At 42.0% G+C, this 27027-nt stretch overlaps 1 protein-coding gene across 46 annotated transcripts in view; it reads left to right on the forward strand.

Moving 5' to 3' along the window:
- mical3a (microtubule associated monooxygenase, calponin and LIM domain containing 3a) overlaps positions 1-27027 on the forward strand; it is a 79780-nt gene that overhangs the window by 5308 nt on the left and 47445 nt on the right. For 43 of the 46 annotated variants that reach the window (XM_069529177.1, XM_069529186.1, XM_069529193.1 and 40 more), the window contains exon 1: positions 15189-15305. The exons of 1 other annotated variant lie outside the window; for it this stretch is intronic. The gene's annotated coding sequence lies outside the window, so the exon portion shown is untranslated. Of the gene's footprint in view, positions 1-481; positions 626-11802; positions 12155-15188; positions 15306-27027 lie in introns of those variants that run through there. 2 more of the 46 variants (XM_069529179.1, XM_069529180.1) reach the window with 2 other exon arrangements.

Below are 27027 nucleotides of genomic sequence, written 5' to 3' on the forward strand. Positions count from 1 at the left end.
AGCTCAGTTTACGAGTTTGTCTTTGTAATTCTATAATACGTGTGAAGAAAATCATGGTTCCTCTGTCACTCTGCTGTATTTCCTGTATATGCTACGCACTTGCTTTCTAAACTGTTATCTGCAACATAAAAACATGGATGCTCCATTGAACCACTTGAACGCCAAGCATGCCACGTCATCATGAGGTCATGAGTCACTTTTTGTGTTGTGTTTAGATGTTGCTGATCTGCCCCCAAGTGGCTAAAAAGCTGTGAACGTAATGACTGAAAGCTGTTTGTTTCTAAAACCTGCTATAAATGACATGTATGTCAGTGTTGGTATGAATCAGCATATGTGAATTTATGCATGTTCCTCTCTTTTTACCAGAGAGTGTGTGTGTGTGTGTGTGTGTGTGTGTGTGTGTGTGTGTGTGTGTGTGTGTGTGTGTGTGTGTGTGTGTGTGTGTGTGTGTGTGTGTGTGTGTGTGTGTGTGTGAGAGAAGTAGGTTGGCAGGGAGCAAAGATCAGAGGATTACAGGGCGAGGAGGCAGATAAAACAGGATGTGGCAGAGCTGAACTGAGAGGAGCCGAAGGAGCAAGTTACTCGCCTCGACACACACACACAGGCCAGGGGCTGCCGGCATGAGGTCAGACACAGGGTCAGACGTTCACAAATAGATCCAACACACATGTGGACGTATGATTCATGTCCACACACATGCACAGGGAGGGAGCAGAGAGTCCAAACTGAGCTTTGGGCTTTTTGAGCAGCTGTCTCCCTGGTGGTTCTTCAATCCCACGCAGATCAACTATCGGACAGGCGGCGTGTCCGTCACACGAGGGTCGTCCCGACAGAGAAACGATCTTTCTGTAGGACTTGTAATAGACATATTTATAGATATGGCTGAGGGAGAATCATTTGGGAACATCAGGGTGTTGACAGATTCACAATCGGTGAAATTAAATAAAACTCAAGTTCATATATTTAATTAGTGAATGTGCTTATTACGCTTGGCATTCTTGTTGCTATGTGAACACTGCTGGCGAGGGTGGCGTTTGAATGGGAGAAATTGGAGACGCGTCGTCCATCTTTATTTACAGTCTGAGGAAACAACTTGTTAACTCTGAGGTATACGAAACCTGACCCCACTTAAAAAGGCTTAGCATGAGTCATCACAAAGTGTAAAAGTTATAGGAGCAAGAAATTAGCAAGTGTTCCTGTCAACACATCGACACTCAAGAGCCTTTATATAACATGCAAAGAAATTAAAAACTACATTTGATCAAATTCATATCAGGAGACTTTTTAAAGCACCTTTGGAAAAACAACCAAAGAAATTTGAAAATGAAGTCACTTAAATCTCACAGACTTCAAATATTTACTTCTCACTGGATCTCTGAGCTTCTTCATTACAAAATGACTAAACAAATGTAACTATAGCAACCAGAATCCAAATGGACACAATGGCCCGATGGACGGACCTTGCTTAGCGGGGGACGTGGCTGTTTCTCTGACAGGGTGGGGGATTCCAGCTGGGCACTCATGCAGGGTCAGCACCGCTGGGACCGAGCCGAGCATGAGCAGCCTTCAGCGGGAGAACAGGAGCGATTGTGCAAAGAATAATCTTCATGCCATTTTCATAACCCACATGTCTGTGCTTCCTTGAACACGGTTGAGCTCCGGCCAATCTGCCACATGGATTGTGGGAATCTTCGCCCCAGATGTATTCTGCATAAGTCTTTTTCCTGCCCTCAGTGGATTTTGTCCTCAGCCAGGGGAGCGTGAGTTCACTTCAGGCTACAGCCCGCAGTCATCTGCAGAAGTTCAGTATTACCTGTTTCTGCTTGTCCCACGTCAGTTCTTAAAAATGACATATTATTGTAATTAGTGTTATCGTTTGTTCAGGGTGAGGTGAGGGGTATTTAACTGAAACATCCAACTTCACCCCTACATGTCACTAAATTCTACACACTGAACCTTTAAAATGTACTTTGACTTTTTAATTTTGGTCCATGTCCTATCCACTAACATGGAGGCGGTCAGCCAATAAGGGGTGATCCAGAGTTTTCTGTCACCCCCCCTCACAGTGGACTTTTTAACTTTGTGTTTTTTAACTTTGCAAACTTTTTACATACACAAAAATCCTAAATGATAGCAGAGGAGGGAAAAAATCAAAAAGCACGTAAGCAAGGTAAAATTACAACTCATGTTCCTCACTACCCCTCTGATCCCTGTATTTCGTGGATACAGTCGTCTCCCTGAAGTCCAGAAGTTATAGTGTAGAGGAGTGGGAGCCATGCAACCACAGCTCATGTAAACGCTCTCACACAGAGACGAGCTGCTGACAGGGCTGCTGTCCAAAAGTACCACGGTTACCACGGTAACCCATTAAATCACTCCACAATAAGGCTGACGACAGGATTTGGAGTTACCCACGTTGCTGCTCCACACCCTCACCGGATGGGAAAATTATGGGATGCCTGCTCCACTTGATATGAATGTTGTTCCTTTGGGGGACATCCAACTTGTATACAAGACACATACGCTGTAATTATGTTCTCGTGCATTCAACCCAGCCTCATGCCCGTTTGATAGGTGAAGTATAATAACTTCAGCTAAATGAAAAACTGTTTCTGTTTTGGTTTCCCAGACTGACACATGCAGTAAATGTTGGAGTTAATAACTGGAATCATCTCTTACCCAAGATTCAGGAGTGTTTTTAATGAGGTGATAATGGCAACCTTTCCTTTTCCTCTCGTAATAATAATACGCTCAGTGAGATAAGGGGGCGACGAGGCAGAGGAAACAAAGACATGAGGTCACAGATCAGAGCTGACCAAAGCTGCCAGCCAAATGGGATTCAAACATATACACACACATAACATCCCTTATTTGAACACTTATACACAGCTCAGGGGAAATGCCACGTTACTTCTCGGAGCTCGGCCCTCGGAATGACGTCACAGCTTAGAGTTAATAGCGTTCCAGATGCACAGGAATAATGTTTACGTTAGCCAGTTAGCCATTGTTAGCAAAAACAGTTCATAATATTGTATTGCGCAGTATTTCATGCATGCTAACACTGTGTTAAAGTGTCCACAGACAGTAATTGGACAGTTCTACTAAAATGGCAGCGTTCACATCTGGAATATTTTGGCTTCCCTTCTGGATAGCGGGAAGAACTGGAGAGGCGTCGTCCATCTGTACATACACTCTATGCTTTTAACAGTATTTTAGTACTTTTATGTTATTTTGACTCTTTGACAATTAATTTTGTATAATCATCTACAACAAAGGCATAAAATTAAGGCATTAAAACTCATTTATCTGTAAATGAAGTTACATTTCTTGGATCTAATATGGAAGTGTTGCTTTAATAATCCCTGAACTGCCTAAGGTCTAAGAGACAGGTTGATTATTTTAAATGCTTTAACTGTTACATTAGCTCACTGACATGTTTAGGAAATTACAACCTCTAAAAACACCACAGTCATGAACACTTTCCATGGATTAGCACCTTGTAGATCCGGTGTGAATCATGATGCCAAATGCTTCAAACTGTGAAAATGAAAAACAGAATGTAGCCTCTCAATTACAGTAACTGTGAAGAATCACGTCAGAGTTCAGCTATTCTGATGATCCCAGTGTTGAGGCCTGATCTCACTTGCAGAGGCCTTGTATGGTGTTTTGTCATGTCCGCTTTTCTCCATGTCCTGATGAGGCTCTACAGACTTGGCTCCTCATGAGGCACAGAGGTATTAAATAATACTCTGATCTGAGAGGCCCCTGGCACATATTGGGTTTAACTACCGAACACGGCTCAGCGAGGCTCTAAAGCAAGCACATTGTGAAAAGGCCCATTAAAACCTCACAGAGGTTCCATGTCAATTTTTCTTTTCACTCTCAAAAGCACAAAAGACTCGTGGATCTTTGCATGAGAGAGGATTGTTCAAAATGATTCATAAAAAAAATAATGTCTGTAATCTTCTTGTTTTGTTGTGATGCATCCCCTGAGTGTTTGTGAAAATGTGTCTGAAAGCAAAATACTTTCCAGATGGTGGAGAAATGAAAAGAGTTTCATCCAAAAATCACCTATGCTCAATAAGGACATCATTTGAAAGATATGATGTCGTCTCTTCTGAAGTGATTGCTGGCATCAATGTAAAGCAAAGATTGACTCGTGACTACAGTTATGAGTCATCTTGAAATATGGTCTTTTAGGGTCAAATCCCATGTGATCTTCTGAAACACTGTAATAAAGATCCACAGTATAGAGAACTATACCGCCCAACAAATACATAAGGGCCTTAAAATAACCTGTAGTTTATTGCCTTCAGCAATAAAAGACTTTGAGTTTAGATTTAAGACACTGAACTCCACAGATTTTCTTTGGACAGTGTATTGATTCCTTTGTTGATGACATTTTCATTTCTCTAGTTGATTTTCAGTTTTTTTAGATCTTAATTGCCAGTGCTGATGATATTAACCATTTCCTGCTCTCACAGGTATGTTGATGTGTTATTATCATGTAGCCCCAGATAATCTGTGTAGTATCAGTTCTAGTATTTGAGTGGAAGTACTTCATATCTGACAAGTGAGGAAAATTTACAAAGACTCAGACTTTGACCATTTAATCCCGCTCTATGTCTGTGATAGAATCTGCTCAGAGCTTAAGTGTCAACGAACAAATGTCTTGTCAAAGAGCAACGAAGAATAAACGGCAGAACAAAAGCAGTTTGTTCTTTCTGAGTGAGCATGTGATTCAATCACTGTGTCTTTCTTTGATAAGATTTCTGTTGAAAAACCTCTGCTAGTTGTCGTGTTTATTCTATACAAGGTTTAGGTAGATTGTGCCTCTTGATTTCCTGATCACCATGTCTGTTGAGTGTGGGGAGTGGAGCTGACGAATGTGTGTGTGCGTGTGTGTGTGTGTGTGCGTGTGTGTGTGTGAATTTTCTGCGAGTGCAGACATTTCAGTCCACAATAAATACAATGCTCTGTGTTTGGGGTCGAGAGGTGGGGACAGGCAGCAGAGATGAGCTCCCTGTTCTCCCCAGTCTTTGTGGCCCAGTCGTTGGTTACAAGCGCTCTTTGTGCCAGCCAGAGATCACATGTCACAATATTTGAACAGCTGCACACGATGGTTGTGTGTTTGCTCTTTTCTGTCGACACAGAGATCTGGTTTGATAAGAAGGAGGGTTTGAATATGGAGAGCTGAGGGAGAAGTGGGTGGATAAGAGAAGAAGAATAAGATGACCTGGTTTGGGGCACACATATCTTCCTTCTCTTTCTTTATTGATGTATTATCTGAAAAGTCATTATTATCTTTTCATAATCCATTATCTAAACACACTATGCCACAAATTCCTGCATGTCGTAGACAATAGCTGCTAGTTATTTGTAATCACCTCCAAACTATCAAGAAGATTGAGAACCTGAAAATGTGTCCCTGAGTATATAACTCATGTCTGATTGGAGAAAGGTCAGTTTGTTGTCATTAGACACCAGTAATGGCCTGTGTTGGAAACCCTTTGAGGAAACTCATTGACAGCTCCATTCATTCTGTCTTCTCACTCGCACCATTGCTCTAAAACCTGTCAAAAAAAGCTGGGAAACATCTATTCTCCAACTGTGCTCTGATTACATCTTTATATTGAATAATGTGAGAGACAAAAAATCTTAATTACGTGAAACTAATACTGGAACGTTCATGTGTCTCAGTGTCCAAAGTCTACAAGAAGTGTTGATAAGAGCCAAATATGCTGCAGAGGAATACATGTGTCTTCTGCCAGAACCTTGCAGGCTACAGGACAGGAGTTGGGAACGTGTCTGTGGGTTCTTTGTGTGTGCAGCTTGCACTGAGGCATTGGTTGTGTCACAGGTGTTGCAGGTATGTGTGCATTTGGTTTCTGTCCTTGGGCTGTGCACACACACACACACGCAACCGCCATGACCACTTTGTATCAAGTTCAAGACTCAACTGAAACCATGACCTCAGCTCCATTGTGGAACTACCGAGTCAAACATCTGCCGCGTATACGTTGCAGTTTAAATGCAAAGTGGTGAACAGGAGGGTCAGGATCTGCTTACACTTCAGAAGTCAAGGTCAGGTTTGGGTCAAGCACGTTTCAGCTTGTGATGCAGAATGAGAAAACAGCTCTTCAGCTCATCTTATGTTTCCTTATAATGTGACACTCTCAAGCTCGTGATTACAGTCAGACAGAATCCTGCTGCAGACCTCTCACTGTGGATCCCTGGGCTGTGTATGTGCAGTGATTTGCATTGAGCTTTGAGGTCATTGTGTAAACTGCAGCTAAGCTCTGCATTGTGTCAGACCGTCATGAAAACGCTTCACTCAGGATTGTGTTTAGTGAATGCTGAATACAATGGGTGCCTGCTGGCGGGGACATGATCGGTGAGCACACGGCAGGTTCATAGTGGCTCTGGGAGGAGAAAACATGGATGAAGTGCAAGGGTCAGAGGGCAGGAGAGAAAACAACAGACAGGGACAAGCTGGTACAGAGCAGAATGCAATTCAAATTGGTCTGGTCTGGTCACAGGAGTCAGTGTTTGGAATTATAATTCAGCTCGGTCAGTGGTTCGACCGGCTCCTCAAGTCCATGTGCCAAAGTTTCCTTTGGCAAGACACTGAACCTTAAATTGTCTGTGACGGCAATGTATGATTGTGCATGTGTTTGAAATTTAATTTGTTTTAAAAATACTAGTATACGTATCAGAATTTAAAACTGTGTCCTGATGACACTCTTTGCATATCCCACGTTCACTCCTTGTCGTCCTGTGGCGGTCGCTCTGTAGAGACAAGAAAAATGTGCAGTAATGAAGTGCAGACAACATCTAACTCATGAATATAATATAATACAAATCTGGAAAAGAGCATGAGCTTGAGTTCAGTCAGTTGAGAGTTACATAAGTAGCCTGATGACATGTCTAAAACAAACTGAAATAAAGTTCACATGCAGCTTTGGCTTCATAAAGACTCTGTCTTACACAGCAGTGAGATTTTGTTTTCCAAGCCATTGTGAGTTTTTTTGGAGCAGTAGATAAAGGAAATGAACAGAACCATCAAGTAAACACTAATTTAATTTCTGCTTAACCTTGTGGTACAATGTAATTCAACTTATTAAACCATCTAAAGCAAAGGATTTAGCTGCATTTACCAATTTCCATGCTCTGTTGTGTCTTCATTTTACTCTGCCAGCATATTAACTTCAGTACGGCAGGATTGGTGGTTGATTGTATTAAGGTTTACTGTCTGTAGAGGGGAAATCAGTGTGATTAGAGGAGGAATTCACTTGCCCATCATGTGTTTGTGGGCATAGTTGATTTTCATACAATGGACGAGCAGACTTTTTCTGTTAAGTCTTAACATGTATAACAATAAGCATTGTTTCGTATTTTCCCACCACATATAAGTCTGACATGCTATCTTAAATAACAGGGCTCTGAAATCTCATATTGCCCAGAACAGGAAGAAAATTTGCTGAGCAATAGCTCAATGAACTGGACCTTAGAACAAGAAACTCAGACTCATCACTAAATCCTTTCACTTATATTTTGAAATTAAGTAAGTAGCATTTTTGCCCTATATATAGAAAACCTCAGTAGAAAAGAAAAATATAATTTTTTTCTACACTACTCATTGTGGGAACCATTAATGGCTAATCCAATTTAGACATCGACCACAGGTTAACCCCTTAAAGCCCATGGTCACAGCCAGACTTAGCTCAGGGTCGTCTGTGTGGCTCAGGGTCAGGGAGGGGTGGGAACACAGTGTCACAGCCGTGATCTTTAACCCTGTTGACTTCTAGGACAAGCTGGATTTATAGTCTGCCATGCAGCTCATGGACACAGTAAATAGCCAGTGTTGTGAGAAATGGATTCAGCGTGGCCGCACCCTGACCATTGCTGCCGTTCCAGCCCTCACACAACCCTGGTCTGAGGTCTCCTAAAGACATACAGTTAAATTTAGACTTGACCACAGACACAGCCAGACCTCCTGAAATTGGACGTGACTGTCTGCACTCGTTTCTCTTGCTTCTCTTCTCAGTTCGCTCTCTTCGGTTCCTCCGTTCGACCCCCCAACCACCACACACACTCCACTCTCTCTTCATTTCCCTCTACCCATCATGTTCCGGGGGAAAGACTGGGGCTGATTTACGCAGTGTTTGCTCAGGGTTAGTGCTCATCGTCGTGGAGGAAATTAAATGTTCAAGTTACAGCACTTGCGGGATTCATGCTACCTAAAATACTGATGTGATTCCGGGAAGACCTTTTTCAGTATCGCTTGTTGGTCTTGGTGGGTTGATGTTGTCTTCCTCTGTGGGTTTAAAAACAATTACTCTCTGTATGAAAGCTGGACACATCCAGTCGGTCTCAGTGATCTGTCTTTGTTAAATGTCATGTGGTCACTTTACTGGGAACTCAGATATTATCCGTCTCTGGTCATTTGTCTTCTCTATGTTTATGTGTATGCCGGGATGCAGTCGTTACAGTGCAGGATAGTCACCTTGCATCATCCCCTAATCTTGTGATGTCTGTTTCTTAATCTGACTCAGCAGCAAGAAAACAGGGTAATCACTTTAGCTGTTCCATTAGATGAATACCGACATCAAATGAGACGATATTTCATGTGTCAATAATACTACAGACCCATCATACCTTTCTACTTTCACTATATTTATAGTCTTTTGTCTTATAATTATTTCTAATCCTTAGCTATGTGAGCAACATGGCTTCATGGACAGCAACATCAATTTGTCTGTTGATCCACCTTTTTTTGCAGCCTAAGGATGTCTATTGGATGGATTATCTCAAATTCAGACATTCATGGTCCACACAGGATATGTTTCAATGGTTTTGATGATCTCCTGACTTTTCCTCAAGCGCCACCAGCTGGTCGAAGTTTTCTGTTGTCCTTGGAAATTAATTCAGTTGTATTTGTATAGCACCAAATCAAACCATTATCTCAGACGACTGACACCTGAAACTGCGATCAGCCTCAGTTGAATCTTGTGTTGTAGAAATTAAGATTGCCTTCATTTATTTTCAAACCATTCATAAAATGTATAGTTTTATCTGAACTATAGTAGAATGGTTTTCTTGGTTTAAGTTTTAAGTATTTCAGTTTTCATAAAAGAAAAATATATAAAGTCTCAACATCCAGTGAGATCAATTATAAGAGGAATATATAGTTGCTCTACAGTAGCTCTCCTCCCTCTGCCCCTCCTCTGCTGCCCAGTGCTCACTGATCCATAACAGGCTGCTGATGGCAGGCAGTGAACGTGATGGCAGAACCCATTAACATCACTGCTCTCATCATCTCCTCCACCTATTCATGCTCGCAGAAGAGGAGTCGGGGACGAGATAAACATTAAGGACCTGATGGAAGTGGGGAGAAGCCAGTTATGGCCTCAATATAGGATATTCACTGACATGACATTCTGTCTGTATCTGTCATGAACTGAGCCTATGAACTGTTATGTTATGTCAGTGCTCTCAGAGCTGAGCCCGCTTTACTCTACAGTCTGTTACAATAACTGAAACCTACTGTACATGCACTGTTATTGCATGTGCTGTAATTGTGAGCAGCCATTTTTTTTAAAATCTGAATCTCATCAAAATTAGGATTTTCAAACTAATTTTGCGGGAAGCACTGGGAAAGAAATTCTGAGTCCGACAGTATTGACTTCTCTTCCAGAAAACATTTTTATCACAGTGAATTATACCTTTACTTGTGTTGTGTCTGCTGGTTGTAGAGAGACAAATGGCTTTGGAGACAGCGGTGCATGTTTTATTAATGAAGCTCACTGCCCAGTTATAGCAGTGGAAGAAAAATGGCTGCATAATGCAGAGCTCCGGTTGCGTTTGAAGCTGAAGATCTTTGAGTTACGTTTTCAGGTTGATTCAGACGGAGCTTAAAGACGGCAAAACAGTCACTTGTTTAAGATTAACTGTGTAAACGGGCAACACATCATCTTGATAGTTTTTAGGGTTTTGAAACTTAGTATTTTGCATGAACTCTCTGGTGTTGTGTCCGTTTCAATCCCATATATCTTGCTTTATTTCATTCATAAATGTGTACTGAAGAAATATATTTAGACATAGGCCAACAAGAGTGTGCAATCTTCAGCTCATGTCTTACTGTGTGTTTTGAGTGTAATGAAACACCCAAAGATAACAGGTGTCTGGATTTTTGTTCATGCCCAACTGAGCAAAGTGTCCAAATGTCAGGATCTATTTCTGTCCATAAGGAAACGAAGGCTGAGGACCGCACAGTGATGCGGTGGTGAACACTGTTGTCTCACAGTAAGAAGGAACTGGTTTGAAGCATGGCTTGGACAGGGCCTCTCTGTGTGGATTGTATGTTCTCTCAGGGTTTTCCCGGTGTTTCTCCAGGTATTCAGGCTTCCTACCACAGTTCTAAAACATTGTGGTTGTGTAAATTTGAGACACTAACCAGACTGTTGCAGTGTTCGGTGTGTGTCTCTGCACGCTGGCAACCTGACCAGGGCATTCCCCTCCTCTCGCCCGAAGTTACCTGGGATTGGCTTCAGCTCCCCCTGTGACCCTCAAAGGATACGCAGCTTAGATGATGAATGGATGGAGGAGATGACAGCTATCAATCCCAGAAATGCCTTTAAACTCTAAAACAAAATGGCCTAAAAAATGTCACCCACTTTGAGGACTCGTTCTCTTCAGGACACTTTAGATTCGCTCAGAGGCGACACATGACATCGGCTCAGAGAGAAAAAAACATCAGACTCTCCCAGAACAAGAACATTTCCGTGTGTCTCTGGCAGAACTGGAGTGATCCCAGACTGTTGCACAACCGTCTGCAAAACAATGCTGGACTATGATTACTCTTGTCATCATTGGGAATGAGCGTAAAATTAACAGAGACCTACTTTCCCCCAAAATGGCTGCAGAACACCCAGGCTTTCTCTATGAAATCTTTTATTGCCTTGATGAACATGGGAAAACATTTTTCCCCTTGTCTCTCAAAAGCTGCATCAAATGCTGCTTTCATAGCCGCTGCTCTTGTGCCAACTTTTTCCTCAGCTTTTAAGTCCTGTAAAATGATTGTAAAATTCATGACAGCATGACACTAATACTTATGCAATTACGGCAATAGGGCTGTTCAGAACAGGCCCATGGTGCTGAATTATTTGTAGTTCTATCACTTTCAAAGCACAGCAGAATGATAAATGTGCAGCATTGACATAAACTCAAGTACACTCTGTACATGTAGGTAATTAACTCATTATCAGCAGGAGCAGGAACAGCAGTCAGCCTCTGTATTGTATTTGTTGGCTCCTGAAAGCTCAGTGTTTTTTACTGTTTAAATGTCGACCCCTGTATCTACAATGAAGATCAGTGTGTGTGAGAGGGAACAGCAGATATGCTCCGGTCTGGTTTTGGTGGAGCTATAAATAGGCCCCTCGCGGCCCCCTGTAGAAGAGGCTGAGATTTGGTAGGCCAAGCAGGTCAAGCTGCCACATATGGCTGCTCTCGTGTGTCTTGTAACGCTTGTATTGTTTCTAAATCCTGGCCCCGGCTGAAGCACATATTTTTAGTGGCAGCAGCAGCGCTAGCATCACATATGAGGGTAAACTGTGGGAGGGGGACAGCTGAGCCAGAGGCAAGCCCGACACCTCAGACCAGAAGTCCTATAAGTCAGTCAGCGTGTCACTAAGCCAGTCCAGTAAAATCATCCTTCACCGTCTAACAGCTCTACTGCAGCTCCACTGTTAAAAAGACACCCATTGTGTCTCTGTGTGTGTGTGTGTATGTGTGTGCTTGCAGGCGGCCTGATCCCAAGGATCCCTCCCATTTGTGAACGGGTGGGATGTGTGTGACATCACCACCCCACCCCCACCCCCGCTGCCCCATCCATCCCTCCTTACTTCAACGCGTCCGACCAATAGGCGCCCAAGGAGAGCCGGTCACGTGACAATCCCCCTTAGTCTTGGTTACCATGACAACGAGCACTGGTCCAGGCAGCATCTTGCCGTGGTGAGGAAAGAGGAGGGGAAGAAGGCGGGAGGAGAGGCAGAAAGAGAGAGGAGGGGGGTAAAGGGAGGGAGGGAGACAGAAGAGAACAAATCCGGGCCAGAGGAATATTGCATGTGTCTGTCAGCTGTCTGCCCTCAGCACAGTGAGTACTTTACCTTTATTGTCCTACTTTATTAGCTGCATCGCAGGAGAATGAATGAGGATTTGCTGCAGTCCATTGTCATCTATGTTTGATGATGTGATATGGCAGATGTCTCCAAAGATTTCTGGGATGACATCATGTGTAATTCCTTTGTTATGTTGAGAATGTGCAGGCAGCCTCACCTTATGCAGACAAGCTGTTGTGTGCATGCTTCCGCTGGCTCCCATTGATCCTCAGTGAATGGCTGATGACAGATCAGCGGTGAGCAGAGGCGTGGTGGGAACCAAGGTGCTCAATACAATCAGAGGTGGTTTCATAATGTGGCGAAACTCCCTCTGATGCATTGTGCCCCACAGCGAGTCATTCTGCTCCTGACTTTTAATCTCAGCACCCTTTTTCCTTCATCGCTGCTCACCCGTCTTCCTCTCATTTTCACACAAGTGGACATGGTTCACATCCTCCGTCCCCTTGTGGTTTGTTTAATTAGCAAATCCGTGCAAATCCAACTAGGGCAGCTTGTTCTGATTGGCAACCTCATAGGTGGAATGTCGTGGTGGAAGCAGAGTGTTTTCCTGCCTGCAAATCCTCTCACAGTCAAAATGTTGCTGTTTCCAATTAGCGTATGCTTGGACCTGGTATTAGCACCATATGAGAGATATGATGCAATGTTTCTAATTCATAAGGAAGAGATGCACTTCATTTATATACATTTCACAAATACTTGTTTTGTTGTTCACTACTTTTCTTAATACTGACGTTAAGAAACATTTTTTTTCAGTTGCAATTATCCAGCTGTAATGCATTAATATGTAGCAGCACAGACTAATTCACCTTAAGCTACAGGGAGGTAGATGTTTAAAAGTTTTTTTAAACCACCATAAAATAAAGCATCACGTGGCCTTTGTATGAGGTAAATCTAGAGGTAGTATAATGATTCTTTAATCATTGTAATTGTCAGTATTTCTACTGTATTAGGATTAGGGTTGTATGATGCTGCATGATTTAAGAATAACAATCTGCATCTGGCATCATATTGTGCTTTTTTTTATACTTAATCCAATCATATCCCTTTATCTCTTATAATCCCATTAAATGTCCTTTTTCTTCCTTTCTTTCCCTGAAATACTTTATTTTTTCTATATGAACAATATTTTTTCATGTAGTGAAGGGTGCATATTATGTACACATTCTGTATATATATTTTTTTTTAATGTTTTTATTATTTTTTTGACTTGTTGACTTGAAATCAGCCACCTCCACTGTCAAGAGGTGACAAAACGATGGCCGCCTTGCAGGATGCTCCAGAGCATTTGCAGATAGCTGATAGTTGCAAGGCAACATTGTCTCACGAGAGGGCTCAGCATAATGTTGTACTCACCAAAATTTTGGTAATAATCAAAGTGCATGGACTTTATCTTGAGTTTGCAGTGTTTTTGCGAGCCTGTGATCTGTTAGTAGCAGTGTCCAATCTGAAGCGTCAGTGACTTTGATAGCTGAGCAGTTTTATGAAGGGCCTCCATGTCGTTGACCTTTCTTTTGAATCATCCACGACACTCAGAATAATCATTACAGCTTTTAATAGGTTTTTAGGATTAGCAGCCTGGATTTGCTGGGTCATTGACATACAGGCTACAATGTGTTTACATAGCATGGAGATATGTCTTGGCTCATGTTGTGGTTGAGATAGAACAAAGCAGCGAATCAATGATCCATATTTCTGTCTGTGGGAAGCAGCCACAGAGACTCACTCTCCTGTTTTCCATGTGATTTCTTGCCATTTGAAAACGATTGTTTGAGACATATAATTTTCCCAAGTTGTAATCTTTACGTGGTTTTCCACAAAGGCAAGATTCAGCTCTTCTAAAACCTCGGCACATCCACGTCTACGCTTTGATAGAAAACAAACAACCGGGTTCAGGAATTTAACTGGAAAATTATATTTTTCTCAATTTCCATACAAGGAAAAAAAGAGAACAGCAGACAGACTCGTTTTGGCAGAGAATTTACATGTGTTACTTTAAGTCACGCAACCAATCAGTGTCACCGATACTTCTTGAGCAAAGGCCACGTAGAACTGGAGGGCTACAAACACATCACTGATTATTAAAATCCTTGAAACATATCTGGAACTATGAAGACGTTCAATGAGGTTAAAATTCACATATGGCTCAAACACACATTTGATCATTTCTATTTACTACTACTACGACTAATAATAATTACAACCGCAACAACAACAATAACAATAACTTTATTTAAATACCACCTTTCAAATTCAGGTTACCCTAACCCTAACCCTTCACAAGACAAAATGATAAAGCAATAAAAACAGTATAAATGTAAATAATAGAATAGAACATTTTAAAATAAATAAAATATAAAAATAAAAAGGGCCTACATCAATGCCACTGTGCAAAATCAGAACTATAAAATAAAAATATATAAAATAAAAGTTTTAATTGAAATCAGCTCTTTCTATTTCTAGTGTGTCATCAAGCCTCCTTTAGGGCCATCGGTTATTTGACACCTACCTCTTCAGACGTCTGATTTAAACACAAGTCAGTGTGCGCAGTCGATCACCAGGTGAGTGTGACTCATCTGCAGGGTAGCAAACCTTTAAAAATAATCTCTGCGGTTCCACTACGGTGTAAAAACACGCACGCCTTCCCCATTGTTGTGTTAATGACTGGGAAGTTTCTGACACCACGTGAAGGCAGCACCGCCGCTGCGTCACGGCAGGAAAGACCAATCGGATTAAAGTGAGTTAAAAGACGCCGGCTCACCTCGAGCAGCGGCGCGGGGGGGGTGGTCGTCGAGAAGGAGGTAGAAACGTGCTAAAATATAACATGGTTACCCGAGTAATACAAATAATATGCTCTCGAGATAACAGCTAAGCACGATGACTCATTAGATTTATTAGTTAATGGTGCTCGGGTGTGGTGTTGTAATTCGTACACTCGCTCTCCCCCCCTCTCCTTGTCGCCCTGCTGGTGTGGACCGATCCCTCTCTGTCAGTTTCAAGTTGCGCCTTCTCCTCCAGCACAACCCGCTCCACAGCGCCGAGCACCGGGGGGGCTTCACCGGGAGAAACCACCGCCATGGACCCACTCCGGAGACATACGAGCGGATTATAAACACACCGGAGTCCAAGGTAGGGAGACATGTTTGCTCCAGACCGCTTGACCAAAAAAAAAATAAAACCAAGAGGTCTCAAACGGCGCCCTGCGGACCCGGGGACTGCACCTTGGTTTGGGGAATGTCACGGTCCGTTGGCTTTTTAAACGCAGCTAATAACGATTTAACTACGTAACTCTGTCGTGAATCACACGGGCTCCTCTGCGGGTGCATCGGTGATCATCTGCCCAGCGTGCGTGTGTGCGTGTGTGTGTGTGTGTGTGTCTGCGGCGGTGCAGCTCTCAGTCTGGGGAATGTGGAGGATCGGTGGGAATTCTCACCCCCACCGATCAATTACACTGAAAATATTCCAGTTGTGTGAACGTGTCGTAGTGAATTGGCAAATGGCGCCTAATACCACAGACAAGCGTCCCAACGACCAGACATCTGTGTTTGTTTACAACACAGGTACAACATGTACCTGCTCTCAGGTTCAGAATACCTGTGGTCACGATTAGTGTTTTACCTGAGCATGCAGTCCTTGTGCAAACTCCCAATCCCATGTTCTATACACAGAGTAATCGTGTAGAATAACATGAATAGTCCCAGTGTTTTGTTTAAATCCTCCAATGTCCAACAGCTTCCACTTCTTCTGTATTAGATGCATTGTTTCCTGTTCAAGGCCAATGGTGTGACCTTGACAGTTTGTATTAAGTATTTGCAATTAGGATTTTTTTCCTGCTAATTTCTGTATTGTAGAGATCAGAGGTGTGGAAACTTGTTTTTATAGTCCTGACTATGTCAGGAACTGAATTATTCATGTTTTTAGGCAAATCAAGTTGAGTTAAGTCAAAGTTTATTTATCTAGCACATGCCAACAACCGCAGTTGACCAAAGTGCTGAACAGTACGGTGCAGAGAGAGCTCAACGCACTGTGAATTAAGAAAACACATGCAAATAGAAAAAACATATGCATATTAAGAAAATAACTCATTGATGACACGTGCAAGTAAAGAAACTATCGCTATCTGCAGCACGTCTCTGTATTCGCATGTGTTTTCACTTTTTGCAGTGCATGTGTTGACAAATTGATGAAGTTGTTTTCTTAATTTCCAAATTCTAAGAACATGCTTTGTTTTTTTAGGGATTATGAAAGTGCAACAGTTCAACTAAATAAATTGGTGCCAGCCCATTTGAAATCCTAACAACAAGCAATAAACTCCTAAAATCAATTCTGATTTTGACAGAAGGCCAGCGAGGAGAGGCCAGCACTGATGTTATGTGATAACGCTTTCTTTTTCCAGTTAGAAGGCAAGCTGCTGCATTTTGTACAAACTGCAGACGACTAAGAGGTGACTGTGCTACACCCACATACAGGGAATTACAATAATCTAACTGAGAGGTTAAAAGAGAATGAATAGCTCTCCCGAAGTCTTTGGTAGAGAGATAGGGCTTTATTTTGGCTAGAAGACCGAGCAGAACAAAAGATTGAGGCAAAAAGCAAGGAAGTGAGCAATCTGCCATGATGTTTCTGCCTGGAGAGTCTGAGGGTCTGCTCTCGTGTTTTGACCGGCTGCACATTGACCTCAGCAATAATAACAGAAACATATTACCCCATGTAGCTGACCCAGATTGGGCCATACATCAACACACCGTAACAAGAGTCAGTCTGTGGCTAAAAGGGGCGGTAAGGTCCTGACCTGACAGGCGTCTCCCTCAGACAGAGACTTTTATCCTGTCGCAGTTGAGTGATGGATCCTTGGTTATATTGATCGTTAGCTGCATTTTATCCACCTCCTTACTTTCACACTTTAGCAACTTAATGCAATGCTTGACTTTGGACATCTTCTCTGAGTTTGCTGGCCAGGCAGACGTTAATTGGGATGTACCGCCTCCCTTAAGCCGCATGTGTTATGGTAACTCACAGTTTTCCTCAAGAGATCAGGATGTTGAGCGAAGGAGGAGGAGGAGGATGTTTGCTTGGCGGCTGACTCAGCACTGTGAACAACTGAAGGAGGCTGCAGTCTGCCTCTCTGTAGAGGAGCTGGGTCAACCTGTAGTCTGCAGCATCCTCTGCATCATTTCTACATAGGTGTTGTGTCTGGTTTGTGTTTAGCAGTTTTCTGAAGGTTAGCAAAACTGCCTTAAATCCATTTTGTTAACTTCATATACTTTCTGAAATCTCTATTCAAGAATACCATTTCTCTTTATCTCCCACAGTATCAATGGAATACATACATGAGGCAACACCTCCTAAAAATCCCTGTCACTAGTATGCAGCATTACAGGGTTTGGTGTTATGGCAAAATATACCCTTAGACTGCAGAAATGTGTCTGGAGATTAGTTGGGCAATGTTGTAAATCAGAGAACAGCTGATTTGTGGCAGTATTAAATCTTGTACAGTCCTAATTTAAAAAGTATACTACTAGCAGTAAACAGTAGTTTTTAGTATTTTCTACTAAAAGCAAACATAAATGCAATTTCAGATGCTTGAGTTTATTTATAATGAAGAGTAAAATCCTTGTGTTTGGAGATGATGTTACAGAAGCAATGAAAGCTCATGCATGGCCTTAAACGCCCTGAAACTGCCCTGCATGATGAGTCAGAGCCAGCATGAGGCAGATCTGAAGCCTGGCACGTTTTTATCAATATACAGTCGCAGTTCCATGGATGTTTATGTGGATGTGCAGAAGGATAGGGCGAGGCTGAGTCACTGTGACCTTTCGCAGACTGTCGCTCAACGTGACAGAGTGAGTTCCTGTCCAGCTCTGACCCCCCATGACCCTGTAAAATACCATGGATTTGGAAAGCTAGGTAGGACAGAAGGAAGGACGAGAGAAGGAAGGAAGCCCTCTGAAGTCAGCGTCTGCTGTGTCAGGTGTTGCTCAGAGGTCCGATTCTGATGTCGACTGATCAGAATCTAGTGGGACCCAGCTAGTGGCAAACACATATTGGGACTAGTCTTGAGTATGTCCCTAAAAGGAGAAATGCTTGTAACTAAATGCAAATGGCATGTTGTTAACTGTTGGACGGTTATGTTTTGGAGCAGGCAACCACTGTAAGGAATTCAGTGTATTTCCATGTTACCTTTTCAACAATGTCTTTTTCTGAATGAGGTCATGATGATGAATGTATTCCTGAGTGCTGCTGAGTCAGACCGACGAGTCAGACAGAAGCCATTAAGATGTCATTAAGGTTATCTAAAACCTCTCAACATTAACTCAAGACCCCTTTTAGGATATGATTCCCCTCCCAGTGAGGAAGGAGAACAGTAGTTCTCCTTCCTCACTCATTTATCTCGATTATTAGAGGCTAGTGTTGCTGCTAACTGGAGCTGTATTGTTATCAGTTGCTCATGTCAGACTGAACAGTAGTTCTCCTTCCTCGCTTCCAATTAAGTAATGATAATAAAGATCAGATTTGCAGGACTTTGAGACACTGGTTGAAGTTGTGTGTGACATACAAGCACACTGATAAGATTGGTGTATTAGAGTATATCTCCAGACTCCATGTGCTTTGGCGATTTCTCACAGTTCCAGATTACAGACTTGCTTCTTGGCTGTTTCTTCTACCTTGGAGGTCAGAAGTAGGTCAGTATGACGAGTGCATTCCTGAGACTGTTTACATTTTACCAGTCTGCTGTCCCTTGATACTAAAGCATTGCTGCACAATATTACCTATTGCTTTGAATGGGATGAATGACACTGATTCAAGACAGAAGTTAGCTAAGTTTTACAACACTGTTGTTGGAAATCCCAGTTCATAGGCTGCAGTGCTAAGAGACTCATAAACCTAATCCTGTATTCCATATCTGTCATGTCTCATTTATCTTGATTATTAGAGGCTAGTGTTGCTGCTAACCGGAGCTGTATTGTTATCAGTTGCTCATGTCAGACTGTGACCCTTAATCTGTGGATAATGTTTATAGTTATGCAAAAAACAACCACAACTAACTCGGTGGAAGGTTGAGACATGGGCCAAGAGAGAACCCATTAAAGTTTGTTGCTGATCTTGACAGAGGCGTAGATCAGGGTGTTTTACTTTTATAACTTTCTATGACATTTTCACCAATTGCCTATTGCTGCAAATCTGTAATTTGGCTCCTAACAGTTGTCAAGAAAAGACATGGAAGTGAAAGAGGTGTATAACAAGTTCATTGGCTAGAATAAAAACTTGAGGTGTTGCAGCGACATTGGAGACAGGCTAATCAATAAGTTACAATGTTTTCACTTTTTTGCAGATTAACTGTTGACTCATGTTCTTATAATAACTTAAACCTCACTGAACACATACCTACATTTTGCCACTTCCAACCTAATTCCTAACCATGCTGAAATAATTTCAAGGCTTACAGTGTCCAAGAACATTTTCCCATGTAAGTGAATGGAAAAGTGGTCTAATTTAACCTATATTTAACCTTTGTTATGTATGTAAAACATTTTTTTTTATTACCATTCACGTTTACAAAACCAGGGACCTCTGTCAAATACCATTCAGTTATAACCTTTAGTCACATAGTTTGTATTTGTCAGTTCAGGTTTTTTGTGGTCCTCTGCATTGATACTTATTTATCAACATCAGTATTCCATTAAACATGTTGTTTAATGTATAAACGAATAATCCGGATATTTATAGATCACCAACAAAACTATTGAAACCATAGATATGAAAACATGTATTTGTACTTTCAGACACAAGAGAGCACAGTGGCACTCATAGGTGTTATCAAGCACCAGGCCGATGTAGCCTGATAGCTGTTCTGTTACCAGTCAGGCCCAATTCTGACACTGCTTTATATTCTGAAACCTACATAACAGCTTGTCCTATTCAGCCATCAGACTTCGGGAAGCATCTAACAGCTGCTAAGCCTGTAGTTGCTAACATTGCCTCCACGCCAATCCCTTTCAGTCCAGTAAACCGTTCATCTCTCTTGAGACCACATCATATTTCACATTCACTCTCAGGTTGAGTGTGGACGAGCCTGGGGCCTTGTTATGTGGACAAGAGACAGATTTTTCTCTGGCAGGCCTTATGGACAAACAAGCACAGTAAATGTTCTTTCCCAGAAGAAAGTGAACAATTCTACAAGGGCCTTGTCTCTCCTGGTCTTTTCTTCCCCATCAGGGTGTGGCTGGAGATGAGAGAAGCCAGTACTATGCCATGTTACTGATGTTAGTGTGAAAATAAATTAAAGGGCTTGTGTTTGTGCCCCCATGATGCAACTACCTGCTTAATTATAGTTCTGACAGATGTAGTAGTAACCGTGTGAAACCACCTTCACATCCAAGAGCTGAAAAGATTTACCCCTTTGGGTGGTTGATTTGGTTTTTAAAGAAACAGTTCAGTACTTTTTCTTTGTGAGAATGAGATGAGAAACCATTTCTGCATTAACTAGGTTTTAATCTGGTTAGTTAGTTAACAAATGTTGTCTACGAGTGAGTCAAAACTAGGATGGTATTAATATCATATAATTACCAAAATAGTATGTATGGTATGCATATTGTTTTGACCAATGGATAATTTTCAGGAGCCACCTTTGGAAATTCAGTGATGCAGGGTTTCTCCAACTAAATTCAATACATTTGAAACATAGAAATGGAGGTCAGGTTTGCTTGGGACTTGGAATACAAAACTACACATTGTAAAGTTCATGAAAAAGAACTGGTCTTTGCTGTGCTTTGTTTAACGTGGTCCCACTTTAATCATTAACTTTGCACCTCTCTTGGTTCCATGACATAAAAGTACACAAAAGTTCCTACAGTCAATTATTGGGTGAACATTTGTTAATTCTCACACTGGATTCAACTAAAACTCCTTTATGTTCCATTTACTCTCCACTCCTTTCCAGTTAATCCATGGCACCACCCTCCATTTCCATTTATTTACTGAAACATGACTTGCAGCCAAGCACTTCAACTTTTCATCCAGTGTTAATAATAATCTGCACAGCAACTGCCAAACACTCAATCTGACTACAGCCTGCCCCTTGTAGTATGTGACAGGGATTAAAGTGTAATTTGGTAGGACTCATGGCTCAGTCTGGGTGTTCAGTTACCTTCGCACTTGATGAGCCTGCAGCTTCGCACAGTTAAAGCAGTAAAGCCGTCCTTCCTCTGGTCCTTGGTGGACTGTTTGTGGAATGGTGCAGAGGAGATGAAATGATTGAGAAATCTCAGGCTGGGAAGAATTCCTCTCTTACATGTTCTGCTTGATATGCATATGTGAGCAATCCAGACTTCTCCAGGGGTTTGACTTGAGGATGGGGAAAGAAACCTTTTTTGGGTTTTTCTCATCTTATCACAACTGAAAAAAATGAGGTTTGACATTTAACAAAAATGTAACCTTTCAGTTAAATTGAAAGTGAGTTGAAGAGTCTGTCCAATGAAGCAGTAACAAAACAGTGCAAACAGGAGATTTTGTTACTAACTAAGTGAAAGCCAACACTGGATAATGAGCTTCAGTAGTATGCACTGACCGGCTAAACCTCATACCAAGGAGGCTAGGTCTTGGCCCAGCTGATATTTGTATACCTGCTCTCCACAGGCCTCAGTTTACAGTCATCCTATTAGGTATCCTGGACTTCACTCTGGTAGTGTGCTCCGTGTAAATAGAAGCTACTTCTCTAGTTCGTGTGGGTCCTCGGGGGTTGTGAGACTGCTGCAGCTGCTTCACTGCGCTCTGACGGGCTGTCATAAATCCCAGTTTGAGGATGTTTGAGCCCTTGAGAAAGGTCATAGCATCTGCAGGTCTCAACAAAGGTGTGGGCCCTTCAGTCTTGGCGCAGAGAGAGAACTACTGGGAGCTCATTCAGCTGATTTCCTTCCTAACCTCAATATCCCCAAACATCCCGTAACTTGTTTACCATCTGAACTGCTGCGCCCACGCATTGGAGATTAGAGAAAAGAGCGTGGATGTGGGCAGGATTATGCCAGTTGCTGGCTGCGTGTCACTGTTGCATGTCCCATCCAGGCTTTGAAAAACAGGCTCTGGATTCCATGGTGCTGTCAGATGATACTGATCATGCAATTATTTCAAATGAAGCACTGATGTTGGAAAATGTGGAAGCAATGAATCTGAAAATGCTGAACGATGTAGGTCCATGACCACTTGGTGCTCTATGCCTGGGGCAGAGCTGTTGTGTTGCGTCCCTTATGTTTTTAGCACCATATGTTTGTTTTACTGTCAGCCAGCTTACTCTAAAACTATTGAATCGATTTCCATGAAATTTTGTGGAGAGCTGGAGCATGACACAACGAAGAACACATAAAATGTTGTGGTGGATCCAGGAACAAGTTTTCACTTTCTTTAACATGGATAGAACATGTTGTAGGATTACAGGAGGTATGTGCTCTACAATACCCCTACAGTTTTTGTAATGCATTGACCTCAGTGAAACATAGATTTTTCTTTACTTTTCTTGACATTGTTTGTTTGAATTAACATCTAGAATCAGAATATAGCAGCTTTTCCTGTTGATTCTGTCTTACCTCACCAAATTTGTCAAAATCAAATATCCGGAGAATAATTATTTTTTTTAAAACAACTATTCATAATATCACGACCACAATTCCACCCTCTCAGTTCAGTAAACCTTGGCAAGGAATCCAACAGTGCCTGTTGTGGGAATATCAGTTTGTTTCTCGTTCTTGAAAAGTTCCAGATCTCCTGGCTGTTACATTCACTCTGGAATTCTGGCTGTTTCCTCTTTGACGGTTAAACATTAGCTTTGTAATTAATACGGGGAAGAGAGTCGAGCTGAAACGATGAGTGAACTGCGTAACGCTGCAGTTTCCCATGGCCTGCCAGAATAGGAAACATACGCTAGGTTAGCCCTTAAAAGTGTGTTAGGGCCTCATAGGCCCTGCTGTTTATGTTCCTGTCCATCATCCTTCGTGTCTGAACACACAGAGAAACAAAAGAAACAATTATAGATGTTTGCTTTGTCAGGAAAGTGCACAACCTTTCTGATTGGCGTGGTAGTTATTTTTGTATGCACTTTAGGCCTTATTCCTTTTTAGATTTGATTATTTATAAATCTGTCTTCATTTGATTTCTCCTCTGTCAGATGGAAATATAAATTGAACAGGTCATGCACCCGGTCTTGGGCATTCTCTCCTTCCCTCCTGTGTTCCTCCATTCCACACCGGTCATGACTAAGCCTTGGAGACTTGTCTGTGTTGACTGTGTTTGCCTGCTGGTCTCAGATTACACTTCCTAGTTCCCCGGGAAGGATGGATCTGAGTATATGAGTAACCACATATATGCCTCCATCTCGCTGCACACTCTGGTGTGAAGTATGCAAATGACCAAGAGAGATAAACAAATGTGCAAACCCAGGAAGATTTTTATGAGCAGGGCTAATTGTGGCATAAATGTATGAATAGCTGTGCTTTGTGTAATTTTCCTGCTCTTGTGGTTCCCTGTGTTTATGGCTGCATAGCTGTGGTGTCTGCTCTTTTCTGGTTATGAAAGGCATGAAGGTGGGAGAAGTAGCATTTAAGTTGGGATTTGAGAGGTTTCCTAAATCAAATATTTGCAGCGAGTGCTGGCAGGCAGCTCTGATCGACCATGTTTTGGCACCCACAAACAAGCAGTCTGGGCATGAGCTCACACTCCCCCGGAGCCGTTACTAACATTCATTTCATAAAAAAACGACCCTTTGTCATCAGCAAACATTCCCCTGAGCAGCCTCACAGAGAGATTGGGAGTTAATTGTTCATTGGCTTTGCACTTTGAAATCAATTTATTCTAACTCCCTTGTCATGGTACGAATGAGTCTAAGACCAGGAGGTTCAGAAATGTAACAGGGCTATGATTCAATTAGACTCTTTTTTTGGGAGAACGGACAGAATTGCAGGTTGCCTTGGCAGCACAGCTGAGCAGACAGGAAGTCAGACCTCTGATCTACAATCACTTTAGCCTTTTAGATAATCATTTTAAAAGGTCAAGTGCTGGTTGAGTTTTAAGGAGACATGTTCAGGCTCATAATTTTAATGTGGGTTATTTGTGGAAAAGGTTTACATGCAATAATCATATGTTGCATGACATCGCGATTTCTTGAAAGTATCTACTATACTGACGATGCAGTTTAAGAGCAGCAGGAGAGTTTTTCTTAACCTTAAGATATTTTTTAATTTGCAGACCCTTTACTTTGTGCTTGAGCATGATGTTTTCCCAGTGTGCTGAGTATTCATGTGTCAGTCTGTTTAGTGTTTAAGAGAGGACAACATGGAATTTCAATGTTTATTGGCTCGGAGGCTGATCTGCAGCTGGAGATGGTGGAAATCTCTATCAGTCGTGCATGGAGGTAGAATGAAGTGCTCAGCCTCACGACGCAGCACGACTGAGGCCGACTGTCAGAAGCAGAAGTGATTCAAATGCCAGATGGTTTGGAGACGGCCTCTGCCAGGAGCACGTTGACTTTCAGTCGATAAATGTTGGTGTACTCAGTGAGCTTTAATGCTTTCTCAGCTGATGGGAATAGACACACAAATGTCTCCTCTCCCGTGTACAGGAACGGAGCTCAAGAACAGAGTTTGCCTGGGCTCATATCATAATATCTACAATAACTGAAAGTAATGCAGCAATTCATCCACTCTGTTGACTTTAGCTTCATGTGTGTTATCTTAATGCTGACTTAGTTTGATAGGGTTTGGAGTGACGATCTGTTGATACTGCTGTTTCAGGTAATTATATTTCCATGTTCAGACTCCGTGCTGGTGTTTATAGATTATATTGTCTAGAATCTTAACAGCACACCCTTGAGTATATCGTCATACAGCTGCTGTCCTAACACACTTCCATTCGGTGAGATTGACAGGAGGCTTCACATTCCAACCTTAAGTTTACAGCAACAGTTTGCAAACAGACGCGCTGATGAGCGTTCCTGGTGAAGTTCCTGTCCTTTTTAGTGTCACATCTTCACACTTTGGGCTGCACAGCCACAGACAGTTTATGAAATCTTAATGTCTACTTTGGTGCATATCTTTTTTGGACTTTATGTGTAATCTTTTTGACAAGCAAACAGACCCAGGTGACAACAACCTCCGCCGTGGAGAGAGAGATGATGCAGGCAACAAACAATAGTTATTATGTTCTCCACTGTGACCAAAACAATGAAACAATCAACTGAAAAGCAACAAAGCAAAATATACAAAACATCACTTTAAGTCCTGATTAATATGAAACTACAGTATATTTATTTATCCTGCCTCAAAGCTTTGTAATCAGTTCTTATTTACTGTCCAAATTGTTTTTTACCATTGGCAGTCCCAGTGTTTACAATGTCAAAGTAGTGCTGTCACATGTGTAGCCTAGTGGCCTAATCCCTGGCTCTATTTTTAGATTAGAGGATGATGTAATCCAACCAGCGAAAAGCAAAGGCGTGTGTGTGCGCGTGCATGCATACTGGGGGGAGGCTGCATCTGTGAAGGCATGCATGCATGTGCGTAATTCTTGTGTGAATTCTGAATGTGTGAGATCCTGCCGTTTATCCAGATGTCAGGAGATTTTGTGCGCCTGCCTGAGCCAAAGCTGTTTTGATTTTTTTCATTATCCACTTAAAACAGTGTGGTCGGGATTTCAGTGTTGTTGAACAAAACAGGATTTTGTGTGGCGATTTCATCATAATAACTCCCGTCTTTGTGTTCCCTCGTCACCACCCTCGTCCCTAACAGAAACACATGCCGCAGCCTCTCCCGTTGAGCGAGCATATGGGTCTCTGCAGGAGGCCAGTATTATTCAAATTATAGGCAGAGTTTATTGTTGTCATTAAGCGGGGTGAAGGGGGGTAGCGTGTCACAGGAGCCTGCCCGAGCTGAGCCATCCTTTGACAGCTCACACAAACACATACTGTGACACAGCATGTCAGTCAGCACTTTCAGCCCCCGTGTTGTTAGATGTTTCCTGCTAACGTTCTCAGAAGTGTTTCATAAAGGTTGGAGGACCTGTCTCCTTATTTGCTTGGTCCTTGATGTGTCCCCATAACCTGCCTGTTTTTACAGTCACACAAAAATCCCACAGAGGAATTCACTGCTGAATCTGCTATGGATTAGGGGAGAAGCATAGAAAGAGGCTGGACTTGGTCCTTGCAAGAAAGATTTGATTTCCATATTGATCGAACTATTACCTGAGACCATCCTCCCAAGTTCCTGTTTTGTTCTGAGGCAAACAGCATTAATGTTCTGGTTAAATAAGGGTCACAAGGTTTTGTGATGACCTACTTTTTTCTTCTCTGCCTCAAAAAATGGTCTAAATGCAGATGAACTGTGATCTTTTCACTTTATCTTCTGTCACTGACTTGAAGAGAAAGGTCGACGAGGCAAGTCAAGAATGTTTGCTGTTAAGATGCCCTTGGCATTTTATCAGCTGATGCTGAGTGGCTCCTGATTGCAAAAAAGAAAAATTGAGAAATGTCAGACGATATAAAAGCAGGAAAATAAAATACATCTACAGTTGGTAATTGGTTTATTATTTAAATCACATCTCTTGAAAAAAAAGCCAAATATTCTGTAGTTCCGGCTTCATGCTTTATCATCCAGATGTTTTTCTGGTCTTAGTCTATCTTAGTAAACAAAATAGCTTGAATAGCAATGTGGAAAGTGTAACTGCCAACGTGAGTGCACATCAATCAATCCCAGCATCTCCAGTGCTTGTGGAGATGAACAGGCACAGGCTGCTAAGAACTTATATGACAGACATCAATGTATTTGTCAGTCTTAATTTTGACCACTTTGCCATTATTATTGACAACTGAATT

This window comes from Paralichthys olivaceus, chromosome 7, assembly GCF_024713975.1.
Source record: "Paralichthys olivaceus isolate ysfri-2021 chromosome 7, ASM2471397v2, whole genome shotgun sequence".
Classification (NCBI taxonomy): domain Eukaryota; kingdom Metazoa; phylum Chordata; class Actinopteri; order Pleuronectiformes; family Paralichthyidae; genus Paralichthys; species Paralichthys olivaceus.